The 15,782-nt window shown below is 34.0% G+C and overlaps 1 long non-coding RNA gene across 1 annotated transcript; it reads right to left on the bottom strand.

Annotated features, from left to right (window-relative positions):
* Positions 1-4,719: 4,719 nt before the first annotated feature.
* On the bottom strand, positions 4,720-6,541 carry LOC148782387 (uncharacterized). The gene is made up of 2 exons (XR_016054338.1): positions 6,213-6,541; positions 4,720-4,954 (listed from the first exon to the last, which is right to left on the bottom strand). It is a non-coding gene; the product is annotated as an uncharacterized LOC148782387 (long non-coding RNA).
* Between the last annotated feature and the right edge of the window lie 9,241 nt (positions 6,542-15,782).

Raw genomic sequence — 15,782 nt, 5'->3', positions numbered from 1 at the left:
TTAGATTTATAAAAAAAAAATTAAAATTCAAATACGAAATAAGGTCGTGACCATCAGATCGACCCAGATTCAATCTGGGCCATTGGGCTCATATGAACTCATATATTCATATGAGCTAGTGGACTAATCTCAGCATATATATATATATATATATATATATATATATATATATATATATATATATATATATATATATATATAGGCGAAAATGAACAGTGATTTCGCCTATGCTCATCACTGTCCAAAGTTCATCTTACGGTCACAATTGTCCGGTAGTATTTCAATTTCTATTTTTTTTTATAAAATAGAATGATCTGAAATTTGGAGTGTGTGTACATCTTAGTGAGGCACACCTCATAAAAATATGTAAAAAAAAATATTTTGTAAAATATAAATTGACCAAAATACCTCCGTAAATTTTTAGGGGTATTTAGGTCAATTTATATTTCACGAATTATAGTTTTTATATTTTTATTAGATTCTCCTATTAATTTTTATGAACACACGCTCCAAATTTCAAATCCTTTCGATTTATAAAAAAAAAAATTAAAATAAAAATATTACTGGACAACTGTGACAGTGCGATGAACTTTTGACAGTGATGAGCATAAACGAAATCATTGTTCATTTTCGCCTATTGACATTGCGTAGTGTTTATATATATATATATATATATATATATATATATATATATATATATATATATATATATATATATAGCTTCTCCGAATCATCCAAAAATCTGTTTTGTTATCTTTAGCAACGTGGTTAGAGAATATTGTTGTTAAGGTTGCCACCAATTTAGCCTAGCCCAAACCCAACCTCGAGAGAAGCCTGAACTGCTCAAGGATAAGCCCGGCCTCAGCCCAACATATATTTCAAGGTTAATTTGGGCCTGTCGGAAAACATTTTTGAAGCCTCAACTAGGCCGGCATCCTTTTTTACTTTTTTAAACCCCCCTACCCCCCACACCCCCCTTTTTACTTTTTTAAACCACCCCCCCCCCCCCCCCCCCCCCCCCCACCCCCGCCCCTTTCCTCTACCTCCCGGTCCTCCAGGCTCATTGTCTCTCTTTTAACCACATATCTCTCACTCTCACTTCCTCCCTTCTTGTGCTCTAATGCCAACTCCTCCTTGAGCTCTCCCACCAACCCATTTTCAATTTTGGGAATAGAACAACAAATGGGGGAAGGGGGGAGGGGGAAGGGGGGAGGGAGAGAAAGAGAAGGGGTGAGAAAATGAATACTTAGTAGAAACGATTATTGTAAATAGATTATGGATGATAAAGGAGTGAATATTGAGCATGTAGGGTTCTCGGCAACCCCTTGTTTGTGGAACTAGGAACCCCAACCATCGAGATCCCACCCATGTGCTGGGTGAGTGTGGCCATTAAAGACCTTATGAGTACTTGTAAAATTAAATTATATAATGGAACATGAACTCAGTAGGAATATGGTACCATACTAAGCAAGCGATGTTTGCTAATACAAGACTGAGCTTGACGAGCTAGGTAAGTCAGTTGGAAAAATCCTATGTTACCTAGGCATAGAAAACTATTCGATAAAGGTTCTAATAGGTCGTCCCTTGATGAGGTCAGAGTATACCCAAATGAGTGAGCTGAGGGACTGTGTGACCCTTGTGCTTGATAGTGGCCTTCAAAGATGGGGGCCAAAGCCTTATCAGCGAGCCATCACAAGACATGCATATATGATTGTTGTTTCGGGAAAACGAACTACCTTTCAGGGTGAAACTTATGCATGTGCGAGATATACTCCTATGTGTCATATGAGCTGCGGTCGCATCAAGTTTAGGTGACCTTAGTACGTCTCTAGGGAAGAACCCGAAATCTACAAATTGGGATTACGACCCCTTGGCTAATCAGTCAGACTTTGGTTACCTACTAATAAGCCTCTATATGGACTGTGTGTCAAAAGAAACAATGGATCGGTTTGATAAAGCAAGTGTGAACCATAGTCCACAGTTGAAGGTGGAGTGCCCAACTTTTATTTATTTAATACCTAGACCATATGGATCATTTTCAAGTCTAATGAATTTAATTATGTTTGTTTTAATGATATATGATTTTTAGAAGTATTATTTGAGTTTTCTATATCTCTAAATATTTTATTTATTAAATTTGAATTTATAAAAACATATATTTTGATTTTAGATTGATTTAAATATTCAAATTTGATTTTATTGATTTCTAAAAATCATATAATTAATTTTAATATTGCATGGGAGGCCAATTATTTTAATGGGCTCACCATTGCATGTGGGTGAGGCCCATGAAGTTACAACCTAGGGTGGCAAGCTTTGACTTCAAGAGAAAGCTTTGAAATGTTTTGGAAAGATTTTGTCTTGAGGAAATTTTCAAAGGAATTTTGAAAAGCATGAGAAGGCTTGTGAATAATTTTGGTAAGCATTATATTATGAATAGAATTGTTTTATTTAATTTTTATTGATGAGAAAATGGTTTAGCAATGGTAGACAAAGGTTCTAGCACCTTTGTTATGACCCCACGCCCTGATCCACTGAACACACCGAAGGTTACCAAAGTGTGGGTTTGTGATCCATAGGTAACGAACACAACTCAAGAAAGAGTAGTGCATTTCATTGATAAAGCGGTAACTTAAGCAAACCAAGTAAGTAAGAAAACTCCAACACTAAACCCAGAAACTAGGTAAAAGGAGAATTAAGAATGCCATTACATAAACATCGTAAAGTAATACATCCGTTCAAGGCACAGAAGGCCTAAAATACAAAATACATATTTCCAAAAGACCACCAAGAACATGGCCCACAACTGACAAATATATACAAGTAAAAAGTCTTCACAGGTACAAGCCTTCGTCGACCAATTGATCTCCCCCAACCGGCAGTCCGTTAACCTGCAACTTCTACTCTACAGGGGTGGAAAAATGAGAAATGAGCTATAAAGCCTAATAAGAGAATCTAGAAGTTGTGTACCTATAATATATCTATTTGGCATTATAAATAATTATTTTATCTATAAGCAATCACAATGGGAAAAGCATCATGTTAGCAATCTTATCAATACACATAGGGCATAGTGCATATCATGATGATCATAAAAAAAATCAGTATCACTTCCAGCATTCACAGTCACAAATTCAATTATTAACCACTCACTCCTTAGGTTCACCTACTGCCAAAGTAGAAGCCCTACTCATTAGGCAAAGCCAGTCTCATTGTTTAAGACTTCTAAGGGGGGGCGAGGGGGTGGGTGGGTGGGCAAAGAAAGAGTGGGGGTGAGAAAATGAATACTTCGTAGAAATGATTATTGTAAACATATTATGGATGAGAGAGGAGAGAATATTGAGCATGTAAGGTCCTCGAAAACCCCTAGTTTGTGGAACTAGAAACCCCAACCATCGAGATCCCACCCATGTGTTGGGTGTGTGTGGCCATTAAAGGCCTTATGAGTACTTGTAAAATGAAATTATATAATAGAACATGAACTCAGTAGGAATGTGGTACCATACTAAGCAAGCGATGTTTACTAATACAGGACTGAGCTTGACGAGCTAGGTAAGTCAGTTGGAAAAATCCTATGTTACCTAAGCATAGAAAACGATTCGATAAGGGTTCTAATAGGTCATCCCTTGATCAAGTCAAAGTATACCCAAATGAGTGAGCTAAGGGACTGTATGACCCTTGTGCGTGAGAGTGGCCTTCAAAGATGAGGGCCAACGAGCCATCACAAGACATGCATACATGATAGCTATTTCGGGAAAGCGAACCACCTTTCAGGGTGAAACTTATGCATGTGCGAGATATACCCCTATGTGCTATATAAGCTACGGTCACATCTGGTCTAGGTGACCTTAGTACGTCTCTAGGGAAGAACCTAAATCCACAAATTAGGATTACGACCCCATGGCTAGCCAATCAAACTTTGGTGACCCACTAATAAGCCTCTATATGGACTGTGTGTCATAAGAAACAATGGATCGGTTTGACAAAGCAAGTGTGAACCATAGTCCACAGTTGAAGGTGGAGTGCCCAATGTTTATTTATTTAATTCTTATACCATATGCATCATTTTCAAGTCTAATGAATTTAATTATGTTTTTTTTAATGATATATGATTTTTAGAATTATTATTTGAGTTTTTCTAGATCTCTAGATATTTTATTTATCAAATTTTAATTTATAAAAACATATAATTTGATTTTAGATTGATTTAAATATTTAAATTTGATTTTATGGATTTTTAAAAATTATATAATTAATTTTAATAATTTTAATATTGCATGAGAGGCCCAATATGTTAATGGGCTCACCATTGCATGTGGGTGAGGCGCATGAAGTACAACCTAGGGTGGCAAGCTTTGACTTGAAGTGAAAGCTTTGAAGCGTTTTGGAAAGATTTTGTCATGAGGAAGCTTTCAAAGGAATTTTGGAAAGCATGAGAAGGCTTGTGCATAATTTTGGTAAGCACTATATTATGAATGAAATTGTTTTATTTAATTTTTATTAATGAGAAAATGGTTTAGTAATGGTAGATAAAGGTTCGAGCACCTTTGTCACGACCCCACCGCCTGATCCACTGAACACACCAGAGGTTATCAAGGTGCGGGTTCGTGATCCATAAGTAACGAACACGACTCAAGAAAGAGTAGTGCATTTCTTTGATAAAGCGGTAACTTAAGCAAACCAAGTAAGTAAGGAAACTCCAACACTAAACCCAGAAACTAGGTAAAAGGAGAATTAAGAATGCCATTACATAAACATCTTAAAATAATACATTCGTTCAAGTCACAGAACGCCCACAATACAAAATACATATTTCTAAAAGACCACCAAGAACATGGCCCACAACTGACAAATACATACAAGTAAAAAGAAAAAAGTCTTCTCCACAGGTACAAGCCTTCGTCGACCAATTGATCTCCCCCAACAGGCAGTCCGTTAACCTGCAACTTCTACTCTACAGTGGTGGAAAAATGAGGAATGAGCTATAAAGCCTAGTAAGAGAGTCTAGAAGTTGTGTACCTATAATATATTTATTTGGCATTATAAATAATTATTTTATCTATAAGCAATCACAATGGGAAAAGCATCATGTTAGTCATCACATGATATCACATGATAGTCATGGTAGTCATGGTATAACATTCATACTAACACATGAATAATTCATGGTATTGATTGAATAACATTCTCATCCATCACTTGTATATCACCTAACATTCAATAAATAGCATTCTCACTCATTACTCTAATATCACATAGCATTCAATAAATAGCATTCTCACTCATTACTCTGATATCACATAGCATTCAATAAATAGCATTCTCACTCATTACTTTAATATGCACAACTTCTGGAAATTTCTTCCCATAGTGATGTGTTTTCACATTTAGCCGTGTAACTTTCAATTTAGGAAGAATTTCAATAAGTATTCAACATGTGATTACAAGCTCCCCCACAAATCTTTAAAATGACTGTGGTTCGGAAGAAAATAAGCATCATTTGGTCATTTAAAATGCATGACCACAGAAACATCAACTCTGCAATTTATTATAGCTGTCCACTATGACCTATCTACACAATTGAGAATATAGCTTCTTTTTCATGAAAAATTTGGACATGGTTTTAACATGAACATTATAGTGGATACATAAACCGTTCAAATGGCGGTGGTTTGAATGAATTTTAACACTGGTTGGTCATTCAAAAGTTTGGTGCAAGGTGGACGGTGACTGGAAATCTGTTGTCTGTGAAATAGTGACATATACTTACTTTTTAAAGTATAAATCTCAACATGTGCAAAATCTCACGATTTTCTAAAAATAAAAGTGTTATTAGACACACATAGCTTTCATTCAAGACTAATTTGAGTTCATTTGGACCCCGTTTGGTCACTGAACCATTTTTCACAAAAACAGCTATAGCTCTTGAAATTTTCATTTTTGCCCTTTTCTTTATTAAACTGTTCATATAGGCATAAGCACAAACCATTCACAGTCATGACTTTCAACTCACAGTTGCTAAACAATCACCATACACTCTATTTATACTAAAATTCATAAGAATATTGCCAAGCATCATCATTGTTCATAAAGATTACACACGCATGGTTTCTAATATACAACTTCAAGGATTCCAAATTCAATCTTACACATACATACATCCAAACACTATGCATAAAACATTCATGATGCACACTTCTAAATCCCCTTACCATAGGTGCACACAACCGTACATTCCTTCTACCACAAAAGCTCTTCCACTGCCACACCCTGCTGCTACCACTTGTGAGGTAAGAGAACCTTCTCAAGCCCTTCACTTGTCTTGCCTTAGAAAGGGAGAGAGAGAGAGAGTGATGCTTTAAAGACGTAAAGGTGGGAATTATATAGAGAGAGGAGGGCATGTTAAAAATAGAGAAAGAAAGAGAAGGGTAAAGTTAAATGGTGACTTCCATGTACGAAAGAGAAAGACAGAACTTTTGTGACACCTCACTAAGAGGTGTCAATAGAAAATCAAAAGGATTGTTGACTTGTCATGAGAGAGAATATAGCATGGAAAAGGGACGTTTTAAAGGGTACACCTCATAAAAAAAATGTCTTCATATAAGTTTTGTCACATAAGGTATGCAAAATAAACTAATCCCCTCATGAAAATATTACAAGCAAAGAGTGGTGGACTAAAACTTCATATTAACGAAATGGACCATCATCATTTTATTAGTATTATTTTATCAGTTCTAAAAATTAGGGTCGTTACAACCTTCCATGATGTTGATGCCCATCTATGGAATTAAGGGGTCAAATCTCTCATCCCACAAATCATCCAATATCACTGATTCATATTCAATCTAACAAGAAGATGCGAGCTAAGAAACACCCTAAAAAACCCTAATCTTGTTCAAGCACTATAGAAAGGAGATTGTCCCTACCCGAATCTCTACACCTTATCTCTTACACCTAATTCTCATCTATCTCTCATATCCCACAAAAGGGATACCCCCCACTTAAAATAACTCTCTCTCTCTCTCTTAAGAAAGTCTCTCTCTCTCTCTCTCTCTCTCTCTCTCTCTCTTAAGAAAGTCTCTCTCTCTCTCTCTCTCTCTCTCTCTCTCTCTCTCTCAAGAGACCCAAAGGGGCACACCTCACTCTCTCATCTTTGATATCTCTCTCATGGTAATTCTCTCAGCTCTCTCAAGATCTCTCATCTCTCATTTGAGTTTTATACTATAGGGTTGTGGTAGAAAAGAGAAGTATTTCTCTCAAACTAGGTTGATAAGGGGATTCAGCTAAGGGTTGGAGATTTGTGATAAATGAGTTCATAGTTCCATTAGAGGGCGTGACCTAAACTTGTTTTCTTGGTTGAGATTGAAGGTTGATCGTTGATCCTGCACCATCGGATGGTGGTGACTTGGTGTGGGGTGTAATAAGCTCGGTTGCGGTAATCTCTGACACTCTTTTTTTTTTTTTTTTGTCAGATTTAATTATATTATCTTTATATTCTCAAGCATAATAATTGTGGATATTTTCTTTGTTTAAAGAAAATTGGCTTAGTGGCATCAAGTCATTTTAAGATATTATATTTGCTAGTTTTATTTTCTTTGAAGCAAATGTTATTGTAATAAGACTACTTGGAAGTGATCTTTGCCAAAAAAAAAGAAAAGGGGTGAAAAGAAGAACATATATATATATATATATATATATATATATATATATATATATATACATTTATCAGGTGCAAAAGACTACTTGTTTTGTTTAAATGTTGGCTATAACCAGAATATAATGGTATCAGTGTCAGTATAAAATGGTATCAGTATAAAAATAGAATGGTATCAATTTAAAATGGTATCAAAGCCAAGTTCTATTTAGTGGTGAACTGATTAACTGTGCAAATTTATATTTTCTAGTCAAATCTAAAGTCCTTGTGACTCCAAGATCGTCGTTGAGCTAGAAGGCAAGGAAGGTGTAGGGACTGTTTCCAGTTGACTCAGATTAAGACTATAAAATCGAATATGGCAAATTTGTTCAGAACATTATTTACTCGGACAGCTTCTACCAGCACACTTCGTGTAAATAATAAGGAAGAAGTTATTATCAATAATATCAAAAAATAAATCCAAAATTGGAATATCTCAAATGTTCCTATAACAGATGTTTATAAAAAGGGGACTTTTGATTTTAAAGGTGGCTTCTTAATAAAGTTATTAAGAAAACTATTTATGTCATGAAAACTCAAGATAGTTTACAACTCGTATCCTCAAGGATGGTTGAAGAACATAAAAGAAAAGATTTTAACTATCTGCATATTGGCCTAGTCCAGATAGCTGTTAAACCCTTAACCAGGACAGGGTTAAACAACTATGTATTGCTTTGCTTAAAGGATAACAGACATAGAAGGTCCACCGATTCTTTTTTACGAATCGTCGAATCAACTCTTTGCAATGGTCTGATGTATTTTAATTGCTTTTTGAATTTCGGTGGCCTTATCTGATCCAAATCGTTTGAAGTTTTTAACTCTGAATCTAAAAACTCAAGGTTTTGATATGGATCTTGGATCTCAAAACTTAGCTTTTATTTATAGAATCTGCTATAAAGTTATGAACACTCTATGTCCAAATGCGAAGCAAATGGATAAAAAGGGTCATACCATTTTCTTTCAAACAAATATGGATAAATCTAATCTGGTTATTCCTAAGTCTGTATCTTGGACATAGGTTAAATTACTAGAAAGATGGTCTCTTCAGACAAAAAATCAGACTAAGATTCTTGAAAATAGAGAGCTTAAACAAATAATCGAATACCCGGATAGGGAAATTGAAATACAGTTTCCATCGTCTAGAAAAACCAGACTGAGTATTTCCAATACACTTCCTAGAAATCCGCCAAGAACCTCAACCTCCTCTATTCCTCAATCAGATTATGAAAAAACCTATAATGAAAGAATAATCCTAGAAGAACTTACAAAGGCTTCAAATCAAGTCCAACATCCAATATATAGAGTCAACACTCCTAGTTCTTCTCAAATTGAACCAGAAGAGCCAACCCTATCAAAATTTTACTTTAATCTACTTACAATCCGGAGTCAAGGCGAGTTTGTCATTGATAAAGAATGGATTAAAAGAAATTTCCTTTCAGAAGAAAATAGACAAATGGTTTTTCAAGAATTTAAAGAAGAATTAAGGGATGTTTTTCATAAAAAGTTTAATAAATTTATGATAACATAGAAAGAATGTGAAATTCTTCAATGGCTTAAGTATATCCTCAAAAAAAAAAAGATTATGCTTCCAGAGTTTAAAATAAATATGGCTGAAAATGCCTTTTAGGCTTTTCACACTATCAAATGTGAAACTGTCAAATCTATCCATCCCCCCAAAAACGAGTTTGCAAGTAAAAGGAGAGAAGTTTGAAACTAAAGCTTCGCCCTTTAAGTTGGGGCCTAAAGAATCTGAAAATCATATGGCCAAATTAGAAAGAATAACACACATCATAGAATAAAATAATTACACAAATCTCTTCGTACAAGCTATAGGAAAACAAACTACTAGAATTGAAAATGTCTTGAATAATTTGAAATCTGTATGGCAAGAAACGAAAGAAGAAAATCAAAAGGAAGCAGTGTTATTCAAACCACCCCCAAGTATAGAAGCAGGAAAATTTAGCCTGCAAGGAATAAAGAAAAAAAGAAGATAATAAAAATTGGTTGATGAGTTGGTCAAAAGACATGCAAAACTTAATATTAATGAGAAGGGAAAACCTCTCATCGGTGAGCTACAAGTTCTACAAAAAGATCATAATTATACAAACCAAGAAATTTTTGAGATAGAAAATGTTTTTCAAACAGAAATCTTCGATCTTAACATAATAGATTATGGGAGGAAAACTAGGCCAGTTGCTTAAACTAGAATGTATCGTCTTAGACCCATTCCTGTTGATCTCCAAATAGAAGAAAATCTTATTTCTAGTTTTGTGTCGTATTCAGGAAAGTCAATTGTAAATTGGAATTTAGATGGCTTGTCGGAAATTAGATCCTTGATCTTATGAAACATATGACAATGTATACCACCGCTTGTAAAGCAAGTGGAAACAAATATCATGAAATTGCCAACGCTATCATATGTGGCTTTACATGATGGATTAGAGTGGTGGGATTTTCATATGGATGAGACTGCAAAGGATCAAATCCTAAATGCTACTAAACAATGGATTATTAAAACTGAAGTCGGCCCTAGACAAGTCCAAGAAAATGTAGTTGACAAAAGTGATGCAATTAATACACTGATCTACACTATCACCCTTCACTTTGTTTCAGAAGATCTGCTTTCAAATTTATATTGCCCAACACTTTCTCATTTTAAATGGTATAAAGATATTTTCTACTCTATATTATTATGTAGGGAAGATAGTAAGGCAGATCATTGGAAAAAAAAAAATCATAGCTGGACTTCTCCATCTTTTTGCTAAAAAAGTTAAAACACGGCTGGAAAATAAACATGGAGGAATTATTCCCTATTCCCTTCATACCCTTGGAGAATTATTAGCGAAAATCTACGCTGAAGGCCTTACTTTGTGCACAGACCTGAAACTCCGAAGACAATTAGAAAAACAAAGAATGACAGGGAAGAAAGAACTAGGAGACTTTTGTAAAAAATTTGGGTATAATACTATACCCTCTTCTAAACCCTCTCACAAAGAAAAATACAAGAATTTATAAAAGTCAAAATTTAAACAATCGTAGGGAAGAAAACAAACATTTCCTAAAAGATTTATATAAGATCACTCTTTCAAACAAAAGGGAAAAAGAAATATTCATGTTTGTTATAACTGCGGGAAGGTAGGTCATTATAAAAATAAATGCTGAGTTAAAAAAAAAAATCAATGCACGCGAAATCGACGAAGATATCAAAAAACAATTATTTGATATTTTTTTAGTGAATAGAGATAATTCTAATAGTTCTTCTAACTTTGATGGAGAAATTTTAATTGAAGAAATAAATGATGAGGATTTAGTCCTCACTAGTTCTGACTCTGATTCAGATGATGATGATAATCCTAGAAATGCCTGCCAATGCAATTTTTACAAGGCTATCATTGATATTAATGATTTAAACCTAAATACTCTTATAAAAGAGGAAAGTTTAATCATTGACCTGATTGATAAAATTACTAACCCAAAGGTTAAAAATGAAGCCTTGGTTCAATATATCGACATGGCAAAAGATCCATCTAGACCTACTACTCCAAAACCTTCTCTCGTACCAATAAGAGAAGAATACGGTTTCCACGACATCCTAAAAAGGGTTCAAAACAAAACTCAAACTATTATGGAACCTTCAATTCTTGAGTTAAAACATACGATAAATGAAGTTCGCAATGAACTGATAATCTTGGAAACTAGAGTTCAAATCCTGGAAATGGCAACTGCTACTTTTAATAGAAAAGAAGGTATTCATGATGAAATACTGAAATAGAATTCAGCAACTTGAAGAATGAATATCACCATAATCTTCTACCACCTGAAGCGGAATATACACTTCCGAAAGTTCTAGAAAATGATGACCCTGAAACTTCAAATAGATGAGACATGCTAGAAAAAATCAAACTTCAAAACTGTGAATATGTCAACCTTTTAGACAAAGTCATAACTCAACGATGATTTACTATCGTTAAAATAGTAGTACAAAAGGAATATAGTTTCCAAATCACTACTCTTATTGAATCTAGAGAAGATCTAAACTGTATAAATGAGGGCTTAATCCCTACAAAATACTTTAGTAAAACTACTCAAGTTTTAAACAACACTGACAGAAGTAAAATGTTAATAAACTATAAACTATCGGATGGGGTAGTTTGCAATAATGGAGCATGTTTTAAAGTTCCTTTATCGTGGTTAAGAATTAAACCAACCGGTTATTCTTGGAACCCCATTCCTACATATGTTTTACCCTATCAAAATTGATGGTATCGGTATTGAGGCTAACATTGAGGGACATGAGGTAAAATTTACCTTCATAGATAAGCCTAGAGTTCATGAAATAAATAACATTAAAAATAGAATATCTACTAAAAAAAATTTCCTTTTTTATCTAAAAGAGGAGATCAAGTATAAAACCATTGAAGAAAAATTATTATCTTCAGAAATACAAAATAAAATTAGTACTTTCAAAACAATTCTTGAAAAAGAAATATGTTTCGATGTCCCTAACGCTTTTTGGAATAGAAAACAACATATAGTTGAACTTCCTCATGAACCAGGTTTCGATGAGCAAAAAATACCTACAAAAGCAAGGCCTATTCAAATGAATAGTAGGCTCCTTAAAATTTGTAAAAAATAAATACGATAATTACTTGATAAAAAACTTATCATAAAAAGTTCCTCACCCTAGAGCTGCTCAGCCTTTTATGTTGAGAACGCTTCCGAAATCGAAAGATGAGTCCAAGATTGGTTATAAATTATAAACCATTAATAAAGAATTAAGATGGATTCAGTATCCAATTCCAAATAAAAGAGATCTTTTAGATAGATTGGTAAATGCCTATGTATTTTCAAAGTTTGACTTAAAATCTGGATATTGGCAAATCCAACTAATAGAAAATAATAGGTATAAAACAGCCTTTAATGTCCCTTTAGGGCATTATGAATAGAATGTTATGCCTTTGGTTTAAAAAATGCATCATTTGAATTTCAAAACATTATAAATGATATATTCAATCCTTATACCAAATTCATGATTGTATACATTGATGATGTACTTGTTTTTTTCGAATCCATTGATCAACATTGGAAACATTTAATAATATTTTTAAAAGTTGTTAACAATGTTGGGTTGGTGGTATCAGCAAAAATGATAAATCTTTTCCAAACAAAAATAAGGTTTCTTGGACATAACATTTATCAAGGAAGGATTATTCTCATTTATAGGGCAATTGAATTTGCGTCAAAATTCCCATATATCATTAAGGACAAAACCGAACTTCAACGGTTTCTTGGTTGCTTAAATTATATCTCTAATTTTTATAAGGACATTGCTATATACGTTAAACCTTTGTTTCAACAGTTAAAAAAGAACCCTCCTAATTGGACTGACAAATATATTAGAGCAATCAGAAAACTAAAATTGAAAGCCAAAGAATTACCTTGTTTGGCATTATCTAATCTTACAGCTTTTAAAATTATTGAAACTGATGCCTCTGAACAAGGGCTAGGTGGCATACTTAAACAACAGTTTCATGAGCAAGAACAATTGGTCCGATATACTTCAAAAACCTGGAACCCATCTCAACAGAACTATTCCACTGTTAAAAAGGAAATTCTTGCCATTGTTCATTGTGTAACTAAATTCCAGAGCGACTTGCTAAATCAATGCTTACTTATTCGTACTGATTGTAAGGCCGCTAAGGATATCCTTGAAAAAGGAGTAAAAAATCTCATCTCAAAACAAATATTTGCTCGATAGCAAGGTATCCTTTCAGAGTTTGAATTTACAATTGAACACATTAATGGTAAAAGTAACTTTTTGACCCTAGAATTTTTGCAGGGAAGGCAGGAGAAAGCAAAATCAAAATCACCTGATGGATATAGTTTCAGTCTGGGTAAAGGCCTGACTACACCATCAACATCTCAAAGTGCTTTAATAAGAAAGCAAGTTCAAGATATTGATATATCTCTCAGCAATCTCCTTTAAGCACTAATAGTCCTGATCATAGTGCTAATAGAACTCCTTTTCTTGAGATGACTTATATACCACTTATAGTCGTTGAAAATGATCACAAAACAAAATATCCTACTGAAATAGCAGCAATATATTTACGAAACCACATGCATCCCAATATGGGAGAAAAATGTAGAGAATGGTATAAGGCCATACTCATGGAAACAGGATCGGTGACTATAGTTCACCACTATAGAAATAATGATGCAATAATTGCATACTCAAAATTTCAAATTCATAAGATCATCTCTTATAGAAATTGGGGACTTGATCCTTTAAAACCAAAAATGTTAAATACCAGAGGATTTAAAATTAAATCATATCATTATTTCGAATATATAAAAGCATGGGATGAAGTATTTGCCTATCAAAATACCAAGAATTCACATAGTTGGTATGTGCAATTTAAAATAACTGAACTTGTAGAATTCCCTAACTGGTTAAAAAATTGGTCCTTTTTATGATGATCATGTAACCAGATACTTCCCTAAAAAATGCAAGTATCACAGAGAAAATTCTCTGACTATAATAAATAATGTTTACAAAGAGACTGTCATTTCTATTTCATGGCTTTATATCAGGTCTCTTGAATTCTTAAATGGACAAATCTGCTCTCAAAAGACAATATGGACAGATGGGATTACATCCCAGAGTTACGCAGACAAATATCGGTAAAATTGTGAGACTGCTATAAAAATAACTTCTTGGATCCGAAAAAAAATTATATGAAATTAGAACCTTCCTCCTCGCAAAAATCTAATATGGATGTAACAAATCTTCTGATCTAGCGGCTAAGAGAATCGTACTTCCAACAAAGTGAAGGGTGATAGTGTAGATCAGTATATTAACTGCAACAACTTTGTCAACTACATTTTCTTGGACCTGTTCAGGGCCGACTTCAGTTTTAATAATCCATTGTTTAGTAGCATTTAGGATTTTATCCTTTGCAGTCTCATCCATATGAAAATCCCGTCATCCTCTAAGCCATCATGTAAAGTCACATATGATACCTTTGGCAATTTCATGATCTTTGTTTCCACTTGCTTTACAAGTGTTGGCATACATTGCCATGTGTTTTATAAGATCAAGGATCTGATTTTCAAACAAGCCATCTATATTCCAATTTACAATTGGCCTTCTTGAATATGACACAAAACTGGAAATAAGATCTTCTTCTATTTGGATATCAACAAGAGTGAGTCTAGGATAATACATTATAGTTTGGGTAATTCAAACTATTGAAAAAACTATTTCTGTCATGAAAACTCAAGATAGTTTCCAACTCCTATCATGAATGATGGTTGAAGAACATAAAAGAAAAGATTTTAACTATCTGTATATTAGCCTAGTCCAAATAACTGTTAAACCCTTAACCAAGACTGGGTTAAACAACTTTGTTTTGCTTTGCTTAAGAGATGACAGACATAGAAGGTTCACCGATTCTTTATTAGGAATCGTCAAATCAACTCTTTGCAATTAAAATTATCAAAGGAAGAGCTTAAAAGGAAGCTACTATTAGCACTTGAAGAAGATGTTGATAAAAGGTCTACATCAACAAAAGAAGAAGAGGAGACTGGGGATTATAGTCCTCTAAATGGTGATGACTGTGCAGGGATCAGTTTTTCAAAAATGAACTAAAATAAATTCTTAAGCAGGGTGGTACGACTCCAAATTTACTCAAGACACGTGTCCCTAAAACCACCAACAAAATACAAGGGTATTATAACCACCAACAGATTACTATAACTACCGACAAACGCTTTACTGTAGTAAGAATACGTGGCACCTTTCCACTATGCAAATGGAATCTTACTTTTTCAAAAGGTGTCGGTGCATTATTAAAGAGGTCGGTACGGATTTTAAACCATTTGAAATCCGGCTACTTCCCATTTATAAAAAGAGGAAGCCACATACATTCAGAGGGGGAAGAGTCTAAGTGTTTGAGTGCTTGTCTGAGTAAGAATCAAAGTGCTTATTAAGTTTGAGTATGAGAGTTTCAGTATTGGTCTGAGTACTTGTGTATTGAGTGTATTGGCTTGAGCAGAAGTGAACTACCTTGAGGGTGTATCAAGCTTA

Source organism: Amborella trichopoda, chromosome 4 (genome assembly GCF_054954075.1).
Source record: "Amborella trichopoda isolate Santa Cruz 75 chromosome 4, AtrichopodaSantaCruz75HAP2 v2.0, whole genome shotgun sequence".
NCBI lineage: Eukaryota > Viridiplantae > Streptophyta > Magnoliopsida > Amborellales > Amborellaceae > Amborella > Amborella trichopoda.
This window is presented reverse-complemented; position numbering and strand designations above follow the sequence as displayed.